General features: G+C 44.7%; 1 protein-coding gene across 8 annotated transcripts in view; it reads right to left on the bottom strand.

Moving 5' to 3' along the window:
* The window catches only part of AKAP13 (A-kinase anchoring protein 13), a 344114-nt gene extending 337741 nt beyond the window's left edge, over positions 1 to 6373 (bottom strand). For 6 of the 8 annotated variants that reach the window (XM_027083133.1, XM_027083132.1, XM_027083131.1 and 3 more), the window contains exon 1: positions 6162 to 6372. The gene's annotated coding sequence lies outside the window, so the exon portion shown is untranslated. Of the gene's footprint in view, positions 1 to 6161 lie in introns of all 8 variants that reach the window. The other 2 variants (XM_027083135.1, XM_027083134.1) reach the window with 2 other exon arrangements.
* Positions 6374 to 11063: the final 4690 nt, after the last annotated feature.

The raw sequence follows: 11063 nt of genomic DNA on the forward strand, positions 1-11063 counted from the left end.
CTGCTTTGTGGACCACAGGGCGTCTCGTAACTGTTCTGTCAGTGTAGCACCAAAGCAGTCACAGACAATATGTAAACAAAGGAGCACTGCTATGCCCCAATAAAATTTTATTTATTAAAAAACAAATGTTCAAAAAAAAAAAAAAAAAAAAAGTTCATTGCAGCTCTATTTACAATAGCCAGGACATGGAAGCAACCTAAATGTCCATCGACAGATGAATGGATAAAGAAGATGTGGCACATATATACAATGGAGTATTACTCAGCCATAAAAAGAAACGAAATTGAGTTATTTGTAGTGAGGTGGGTGGACCTAGAGTCTGTCATACAGAGTGAAGTCAGAAAGAGAAAAACAAATACCGTATGCTAACACATATTTATGGAATCTAAAAAAAAGATGGTTCTGAAGAACCTAGGGCCAGGACAGGAATAAAGACACAGACGTGGAGAATGGACTTGAGGACACGGGGAGGGGGAATGGTAAGCTGGGACGAAGTGAGAGAGTGACATGGACACATATACACTACCAAATGTAAAATTGCTAGCTAGTGGGAAGCAGTCGAATAGCACAGGGAGATCAGCTCGGTGCTTTGTGACCACCTAGAGGGGTGGGATAGGGAGAGTGGGAGAGAGATGCAAGAGGGAGGAGATATGGGGTATATATATATGTACAGCTGATTCACTTTGTTATAAACCAAAAAAAAAAAAAAGGCAGTAGGCCAGATTGGCCTGAGGGCCATAGTTTGCAGACAAAACTCTAGTGACAGAGAGCAGAGTAGTGGTTGCCTATAGCAAGGTAGGCAGCAGGGTGAGGGCTGAAGGCAGAACTGTCTGGAAAGCAGAAAGGGAACTTTCTGGAGTGATGGAAACATTCTATACCTTGATTGTGTTGTTAAGTTACATGCATGGATACATTTGTCAAAACTCATCAAACTCCATATAGTTAAAATGGGTGCATTTTATCATATAAACAATAACTCAGTAAACCTGATTTGTTTAAAAATGTACTCTTTTCAGGTGACAGCATCAATGATGTGAAAAGCATGCCCTTTGGAGCCAGAATAATCTGAGTTCAAATTTTAGCACCAAAAATTTAACAACTATGTGACCCCTGTCAAATCACTTTTGAGGGTGTTTCCTCCCCTTAAAATGGGTTAATGATTCCTGCTTCATAGGTTGGTTTCAAAAATGAAATAAATGTATGTAAGACACATAGTATAACATCTGGCACATAAGAGGCACACTCCCTGATTTTTTAAGCTTTTAAAAAATAATTTAAGAAAATGAGTCAGTAAAGATCAGACAACTACACTAGCTTCTTTTGTACTCTTCTGAAACATTCTGACATTCTTTGTTCACTGTTTACTGTGGTTTCACCTGACTTCAAGCACTGGCATCCAATGTCAGTTCCTGTGATTTCAGAGTAACTTGGGTCTCACAGCAAGCACTGAGTTTAGAAAAATACTCCATGACAAATATGTTATAAAAGCAAATCTGAGAAGAGCCAAAAGTAAGAAGTATCCATTTTCACAAGTAAGGAGAATGGCAACAGAAATGGTATAATATTTATAAAGAAAAACCAATAAACTTAGTTGGATGTTTTCTCCTTTTATAGACTAGGATTTGAATTTTATCCAAACCAGTAGCCAACCAACAAAACTACAAAATGACAAAGCATCTCTATAGTGCTTTATCTCGAGCGTTTCTCATGACAGTAGTGGTAGTAGGTAGGATGACAATATCAAATTTGTTCTTATTTTATAAGTAAGGATACTAAGTCTGAGACAGATGAAGTGGCCTGCTCAAGGACACACTGCCAATAATTGGCGAAGTTCGGATGTGAAGTCAGCCATGTGGCCCCGTATCATATGCCTTCAGTAGACATCACCATTGGAGAGTTATCTTGGGTTTGTGAAACTCTACATAGCTCCTAGGTGCTGTTCTCTTGCTTGACATCTTTGGCTGTCTAAAAGACTAATTCATTACAGTGTGACATACTTAATTCCTAACCATTCAGGAATAACTAGCCTTTTGAAGTGGTAAAGACTATTTTTGTGGCCAAATATGGGCTTAAGATAGGATCATAAGTGAAAATTCAAAAGGACCGATTTCTGGGACTTCCCTGTTGGTCCAGCGGGTAAGACTCTGCACTCCCAATGCAGGGGGCCCAGGTTCGATCCCTGGTCGGGTAACTAGATCCCACGTACATGCCGCAACTAGAGTCCTCATGCCGCAACTAGAGTCCTCATGCCGCAACTAAGACCCGGCACAGCCAAAATAAATAATAATAAATATCAAAAGGACTGATTTCTAATAGAAGAGCCTACAGAGTGACATAAATTGTAAATCCCTCACACCATCTCCTTCTCCCCATCCCAATACCCACATCACACACACTGATATCCACACCTTCCCCACGCTCTGAACACAGCTCTGAAGAGGTAAAAAAGGAAAACACACCACTGTCCCACACAAGTATTCGTAACAATCACAGTATCTCAGTATCAGGTCTACTGGTCCATTCTCTGAGCAAGGACTGACAAATATGGGTTATCTACCCATCTTCTACTTATATGTCCCAGTCAACCGAGAGGTCGACCACAAGACCATAAATGTGAAGACATATGAATGAAACAAACTTCCTTCCACGAACAGCTTCCTCCTCTTCCCCCACTTACAGTGGGGCAAGACAGCCCGACAGTGACTCAGGAGCACTGCTTCTGAATGAATGCCTGTCCCCATCAGTAATAACCAAGTTTATTCAAGCACACTTCAATGTTAACTTTAAAAGAGGGGATTATCAAAAGTCCAAGTGTGTTCATCTAGCTTTGTCAACTTTTTTCCCTCAATACGTGAGTCTGGTCAAATATAATTTTTAAAGGTTTACTACAATCCTTCATGGTTAACTTTTTGCCCTTATTTTATAAGAAAATAAATGGAAAGATGAGAGTCAATATACAGAAATGTCCATGACAGGTTAATATTTCTAGAATGTATTTATTCCACTTGGTATTCTGAATATTCTAAACAAAGCTGGTATAACTGATTTAAATCACTGTTTCCTTCCACAAATGGTGGCACCTTCAAAAGTGTTATCTTGAAGGGGAAGTAAATGATTTGCTCAAGTCTCTGAATTGTACTACTGCTATATTAACCCACAGTCCAGTCCCATCTTAATCAAGTTTGAGAAACGTAGTCATAATCGATGCCTGTTATTTTTCAAAATTAAGGTAAAATAAGGAAGAAAAGCTGGAACTAAATAACTCAGATATCCTATTACAAATGTTGAAAACAACCCATCTCTAACGATTTCCTAAACACTATAAATGCATAGAGTTCTATCCTACAGAGACACTCTGCAAAGCCCACTCAAAGACTAAGAGCAGACTGAGAAGATAAAACTGCTGTTTTCTATTAACATTCAGCTCAACCCGCACCTTTAAAAAACTGCATTTAAGACTCTCAATTCTCAGAAGCATTCCCCCTTTACGAAACAGACAGCTAAACCACTGTGCTCAGAAGCATCAGACTTCTAAAAATGCTTTAACTCATACAAAAATTATCCAAATTACTGTCATTACAGCTACCAGGTAACAGGCACCTACTTAACGGTTGGCACACTATGAAGTACGGCACATAGTTTCATTTATTGCTAAGAATGCTGTAAAGTATGTTACTATACCTTACACAGTAGGAAACTGAAGCTCTGAGGGGATAAGTGACCTGCTCAAGGCTACCCAACTAGTCAATGGAAGGGTGGGGATTTGAACTCAAATTTACCTAATTCCAAAAAATGTACATTCTTCTAAACTGTGCTACCTCCCCATTTCACAACAGAGGTATGAACAGGCAGAGGAGTGAATGGATTAGTCCAGAAGTCTTAATCATTTCACCAAAAAAGGGAGAAATTTTCTCGATTAGAACCACTTTCTGAAATCCATAGCGCACTATTTAAACCTCAATTCTTTTCAAGAAGTAATTAACAGGTTAAAAAGAAAGGTTAGAAATCCTTATAAAGTACACTACGTTTCATCACAGATCTACAAGTGAGCTGCCATGTTTAACAAGTCCCCAGAGTTAGTGGTTCTCTGGGTACCACACTAGGGTGAAGTACCAAGCACTTCACCCAATTCAAACGCATCCTGAGCACCTGAGCTGTGTTAAGACTCCTTCCTGGCACAGAGGCACAAAGCTAAGACCCATCACAGCCCTCAGGGAGTTAACAGGCTAGAAGAGGAGTCCATTTATACTACATATGCAGTTACTATTAGTCAGGCAAAAAAAATGAAGTGTGAGAAATCCTAAAACAAAAGTATGTATAACATGCTATCAGAGAGGGAAAGCAACTGGCCTACTTGTCACACGTTCTAAGTAGTGTTTGTTTACATTTTGTCTCTCCCTGACAACGCCTTCCAACCTCTGTCACCGTCCCGCCCCACACACAGGTACACACAGTACACACAACCAGGAAGGAAAGCCCTAAGAGCAAGGATTATGATTCCTAAAAGTGACCTTGTTGTACTTTAAAAATACAAGCTTATGCCATTAGGACATTTTTCTTTAGCTTTGTCAGGTGAAGTAAGTTGCTTTTTCAAAGCAAAATTAGGCCAACCTAACCAGGAAAACCTGGGCAACACTTCACATTACTCACTTAGCATGAGGAACCAATCAATGCATATTGACCCACACCATATTTCTCAAATTTTTCTTGTTAATTTAGCAGATGGCAAAGGGATATACAACTGATAGGAACACATTCTGGTCATTTTGTTCCACCACGCAATCTGACAGACATTTAGGCTTGTTCCACCGAGGGGATTTAAACAGAATCATTCTCACATCATAAGGCAAATGAACTGAATTCAGCAGAACCGATGCACCCAAAGCTTGACAACAAGGCTTGTACTTCTTGCAGTCTGCAAATCCCCTAGAGACCACGAAAGCCTACAGGACTGTAACAATGATTTATCTCAGCTGATCACAACTCTGATCACAACTCTGATCACTCACAACAGCTGATCCTTTACAAACTTGCAAAAATGATCTTTCCAAAACTGCCAGCATTTATCCTGATCTGGGCAATCCAACGGTTTAAAAAAATAAAGTTATTTATGAAAATAAAACTGGGGGGGGGCTGTTGAATAAGTAAAAAAGGCACACTTCTTTTTCCTTTGGTTCTATATGCCTGGGGCAACAAACTCTCAAAATAACTTCACTGAGGAGTGTAAAAGTTAAGACGAACACCAAAATATTGCTCAATCCAACTTACATTGTTAACTCCTGAGTTCACAGTAAGATCTAGAAACTTAAATGTGACGGAATCATTTTGCTGTAAGAACTAGTTCAAAAAAAAAAAAAAGCCAATCCTTTTTTCTGATAGAAAAACTCTTGAGGATTTCCCCCACATTTATTTTAAAATCTTAACATACGAGTTGACTTTGGGGGGGGAAACGGGGGGAAGGGAGAGGGGTTCAATAGCCATATTTATCCAAAAAAAAGTTTGGTTTGGTCTCAAAGTATGTTTGCATCTGAACTCAACAGAGCTGAGCCCATGGCACGGTCCCAAAGCGGGTCCCCTCGGGCTGCACGTCTCCGACCCGCGCGGGTGCCCCGGCCGCGCCCCCGGGAACAGGCCCTGAGAGCGCCCCCCTAAGGCGGGTAAGGCCCGGCGTGTTTACCGCTCGCGCCGGCCCCCGAGAGCCGCTCCCTCGCGGCCGCAGCACTTGTTCGCCGACTCCCGGACGGAAGGGACCCGTGGGGCAGCCGCAGCTGCTACCGCGGCCCCCGCTCCCATAGGAGCCGACCAGGCAAGGCCGGGGGTCCAGGCACCTGAAGGGGCATGGCGGCCGTGCCCCCCACTCCGGGAGTGGAGGCGGCCCCGAAGTTGGGCTGCGGGAGCGGCAAGGCGCGCCGCGGCCCCGGGGCAGACAATGCGTGAAGGGGGCCGCGGAGGGAGGCGGGGGCCGCAGAGCCGGGGGGCGCTCCCGCGCCGCCCATTCATCCCCGCCCGCGCGCCCCTGCCCAGCCCCCGCAGCCCCGGACCCCCGCTCCGGCCCCCGCCGGAGGACCGGCCGCTGGGGGAGGGCCCCGCGCTCCCCACCCGCGACCCCTCCTCAAATCACAAAACTTCCCCCAACTCCGCCAACTAAGTTGCGCTCTCACCGTGAGGCGCCCGGGGCTCCCCCGCGGGCCGAGCCGGAGCAGCTCCGCACCTTCGCCGCGGAGAAAGACAATAGGCGGCCGCTCCTCCGGCGGCAAAGGCCGTGGTGGTGGCAACGGCTTGAAAGTGCGGCGGCAGAGGCGAGGAGAGGACGCGGCGACCTCGGCGGAGCCTAGGAGCTTCACCTCAGCGGCTCCTGCTCCCTGCTGTCCCTACACACAGCCTCAACCAGCCCGCGCATGCGCCACAAGCTACTCGGGGATGGGCGGGACACCCGGGAAGGGCCGTAACGCCTACGAGCTCTCCTGTGAGTAAGCGCGGAGCCGGGGGCCGCGAGCCGGGGTTGCACAGCAGAGCTGCCCATCAAGCTCCGTGAGACCAATAGGAAGACACCTGGGCGGTCCCCTCGGGTTGCTAAGGAAGGCTGAGGTTGACCGCAGCTGCATCGCTGCGGCAAAGTGATCAAAGTCGGGTGGCTGGTAGAGGTGCCGACTGAAATGCTCACCCACCCTCTCCTCTGCTCCCTGACTCCGGAAGACTCCCTTCCTCTGTGTAAGGGTGCTTACCTGAGATGTAGCATTTACCGTAACACATACTGAAATGATTTACTCTTCTGTTTCCCTCCACTTGAAATCAGAAAGTGGGGTCTTTTCTGTGTCCAGTGCCTGAGAGAGTCGTTGCTAGGTATTCAACAAGTGTTTTAGTTGGATGGACGGATGGATGGATGGATGGATGGATGGATCTATGGTGGCATCAGGATTGTGACAGAGCGTTCCATAAACTTTCGGCTTCTCGATCAGCGCAAAATCAGACAATCTGCAAGTTGCATGGACCTCAGGAATCACCTGGTGGCTTTTGAAAAGCAAAATGTGGTCTGTTAATACACGAATAAACTCATTTTGATAGTTGTGCGTTTATTTTAATGTGTATTGGAGGAAAATGCCTTTCACATCAAAAGACTATTTCATTGATGTTATTTCTTAGATAAGCTGTAAAAAATGAATCTACTTAAAGAAAAAAATTAAGTAAAAAATTTACGTTATATATAAAGTATATATGTACTTACACTTCACATAAGTTCAAAAACGTGCAAATTGATAGTAATCAAAGTAAGAACAGTGGTTACCTAGAGGGAGAAGCATTATTGGCTGGGAAGGAGAAGGGCAGGTGCTGGGCAAGTTCTGTATTTTGATCTGTATGGTAAATAACAAAGGTATAGACTTATGTGAAAATTCATCCAGTGTACAATTAAGATTAGTGCACTTTACACAGGTTACACATGTATTTTATATCAATTTAAAATACTTATATAGGATATGGCCTCCCAAAATGTGAAGATGCAAAGGACTATCTTTTGGGAAACCTGATCCAGCCAAGCTCCCTACCAGTGACTGACTACCTGAGAGGGGCTACTGTGAATACTTACTGCCTGCATCAGGCACTTTCATTGTTGTTTGGCTCTAAATCTTAGAAGTGCTCCTAGCCTTGAGAAGAAACTTGCTTCCCTGTAAGTGAACCTGATTCTCACATATGTTTTCTTATTTCAGCCTCACAGAATGGAAAACCAAGGCCAAACATTTCCAGTGCTTCATGTGAAATTATTTCCCAATCACCTTATTATTCCCTCCTCCATACTTACTCTAATCTGTCCTGTCAATATTTGAAAGGTGGCCCAGAGAGAAGAGACTCCTAGATCTTAGTCCTGACTCTGTCCCAAAGAAGCCCACCCTGAGCAGGTCACCCCTTCTCAAAGAACTTCAGTCTCCTGTAAAGCAAGAGGACTAACCTAGAAAATCTCTTGGACCCTAACACGTGAAAACCCTATGGTCTTCTTCTGGAGCAAAGCAGCAGCAGACAAGATACATGTTGTCTTTCAAGTGACTGCTGACAACAACATTCCCTGCTCCCAGCCTCAGCAGGATTTATACCTTCCCAGTGAGCTACAGAAAAGGTCGAGAGTCCAGCATTTTTCAAAGTTTACCATGCCTACAAATCACCTGGGACGTTTTGTTAAATGTGGATTCTGACTCAGTAGGTCTGGGGTGGGATCTGGGATTCTGCACTTCTAACAGACTCCAGGTGATTCTGATGCTGCTGGTCTGGGACCCTGCTTTGAGGGGCAAGGGTCTACTCTACATTCCCCAGACAGCTAAATCCTCTGTCTTCTTGGGAAGTCCTAAGTAGTTATCTACATGATTGGCACATTCTCATCATCCAGGCACCAGCTCTAATGTCCCTCGTCAGAGAAAACATCTATCTAAAATAATTCACTCTCACCTACTCCCTCTCATTCATATTACTCAAACCTATTCTCAGCATTTATTCCGGTCTGAAGGTATCTTATTTACGTGTGGTTATGGGCTCTCTCCCCCACTGTAATGTAAGTTCCCTAAAGTCTTTTTTGTTTACCCCTCTCTCTCCTACACCTAACAGAGTCCCAGTGGGAACAGTAGGCACTCAGAAGTTTCGCATGAATGAATTTGTACAGAAGGAGCTACTGTGAGGTGCCCTCAAACTGACAGTCCCTGATACTAAAGACTTGTTCTTCCAAGGGACACCAAATGTCTCTATTCAGTGTGCCCCATTTCACCAGAAAGAGATTTGGGGTTTAGCAATTCTCTCACTCTTCCTGAGTAAGTTTTCAAGCCAGGAAAGATACCAGGGCCTTATCAAGCAGCTGTAGGATTTTGTATCTCTCAACTATCTCTAACCTGTCTTTCCAGTCAACTTACAGTTCTCCAATTGATTTACATAGGTTATAATACCTATAACTCTAACAAGAATGAACCCCATTTTACAGAGTCCCTGGAAATTACCAAAGCAAGGAAATGCAAGAACATGAATTTCTCTTGAGCCCCATGGTCCCTAAAATGTCTACTTTGGTAAAAGAAGGAGCGCTGGAACCAACTTGCCTCGGGGCTCTTCTTTCATAGCAGTGGACTCTTTATTCCTTTCACAGTACGAATAGTACCCTGCTGTTGCCTTAAGTAACTTTCACTTTCAGCCCCTTGCTTGGGGTGAAGCCAACTCCACCACAATCTCAGTTCCATGCTTTAGCATACCATCAACCCTGAGCCAATCAATGCATCCTATCTGCAGGTCAACAATTATTAGTTCAGAGTTAGGCACATGACCCCAGACTGGCCAATTAGGGGCAATAGGAGTAAATTCTACTCTCTGTTTGAACTATCCGGGTAGCTGACATTTTCTCAACTGGAAACTGGAAGATAGGCTTATCAGCTGTCTCTGCCATGAGGACAGAATCTCTTCACATGGAGCCAGCACAGTAGAAAGGTAGAGAAATTAAAAACAACGTCTTGGGCTTCCCTGGTGGCGCAGTGGTTGAGAGTCTGCCTGCCAATGCAGGGGACGCGGGTTCGTGCCCCGGTCCGTGGGGATCCCATATGCCGCGGAGCGGCTGGGCCCGTAAGCTATGGCCGCTGAGCCTGCGCGTCCGGAGCCTGGGCTCCACAACAGGAGAGGCTGCGGCAGTGAGAGGCCCGCGTACCGCAAAAACAAAAAAACAAAAACAACGTCTTGGTGACATTGATTGGACAGCTGAATGCAGCAATTCCTGAAGCTAGAACAACACATAGACTTTTCAATCATGTAAGACAACAAAGACAGTCGGAGTGGAGATTTCTGTCACTTGCATCCGCAAGAGCTCTAATTGATACACCACCCGGGAGCAGATGATCCCTGGGCAGTTCTCTGACCTGCTTTCAATTCAGTTAGCAAGTAGCTGTTGAGAGTCTACTGTGTTCCAGGCTTAGGCTTGGTCCTGGGATTCAGGATGAAGAGCATTGTTCTTGTCTTTAAGGAACTCTGGCAAATGAGGGAAATAGGCAAGCAAGCCAGCAGGAAATCAGAAGTGTAAGTGCACCCCCCCACAGGCAGACGCAGGGTGTTATAGGGCATAGAGAGGAATACTTTTCTACTTAGAGGGTGAAGGTTCAGGGGAGGCATCCAGGAGGAGTGACAGTTAAGCCAGGTCTTAGAGGACAATCCACTGGGTAAAGAACGGTGGTGTATCTAGTGCACGAGGCTTGGGAGTGTGTGCACAGCTAGCAGAGGCCATTCCCAGGAAAAGGAGGAGGCAATCCAAAGACACCAAGGTGTCCAGAAACACAACACACACAAAAACTGGAGCAAGAAGGGGTAAGAGATAAAGCTGAAGGAAAGAAGTGAGCCAAAGTCAGGTTACACTGCTTTGCTAAGGAGTATGGCCTTTATCCTGAAAGGCCAAGAAGAACCTTCCAAGGATTTTAAGCATAGAACCAGGATGAAAACAGATTTTCATCTTGAAAGATCACCCACGCACCACGTGCTTAAGCTGAATTTAAGTGGGGGATGAGGATGAGAGTAGGGGACAGGAGAATCTCTAAGAGAAACCTGGCTCCAGGGAGGAGGTTTTACAGTCCAGAGCTAAGTTTTCACTTCTTCAGTGACAAAGAGAACCTTTCTTCCTCAATATCAAGCCCAAAGTTGTCCAATAGAAATATATGGTGATCCACATATGTGATTAAAATTTTCTAGTAGCAACATTTAAAAAGTAAAAAGAAACAGATGAAATTAATTTTAAAGGTATTGTATTTAACCAAACATATGACAAACATTGTAATTTCAACACGTGATACCTACAAAAATTTATACATGAGGTATTCTGTTTTATCATACTAAGTCTTCAAAAGAATCCAGTGTTGGGCTTCCCTGGTGGCGCAGTGGTTGGGAGTCCGCCTGCCAATGCAGGGGACGTGGGTTTGTGCCCCGGTCCGGGAAGATCCCACGTGCCGCAAGGCGGCTGGGCCCGTGAGCCATAGCCACTGAGCCTGCGCCTCCGGAGCCCGTGCTCCGCAAAGGGAGAGGCCCGCGTACCGCAAAAAAAAAAAAAAAAAAAAAAAAAA

The sequence above is a fragment of the Aethalodelphis obliquidens genome, unplaced genomic scaffold (genome assembly GCF_003676395.1).
Source record: "Aethalodelphis obliquidens isolate GAN/ISIS:26980383/991018 unplaced genomic scaffold, ASM367639v1 scaffold49, whole genome shotgun sequence".
Taxonomy (NCBI): domain Eukaryota; kingdom Metazoa; phylum Chordata; class Mammalia; order Artiodactyla; family Delphinidae; genus Aethalodelphis; species Aethalodelphis obliquidens.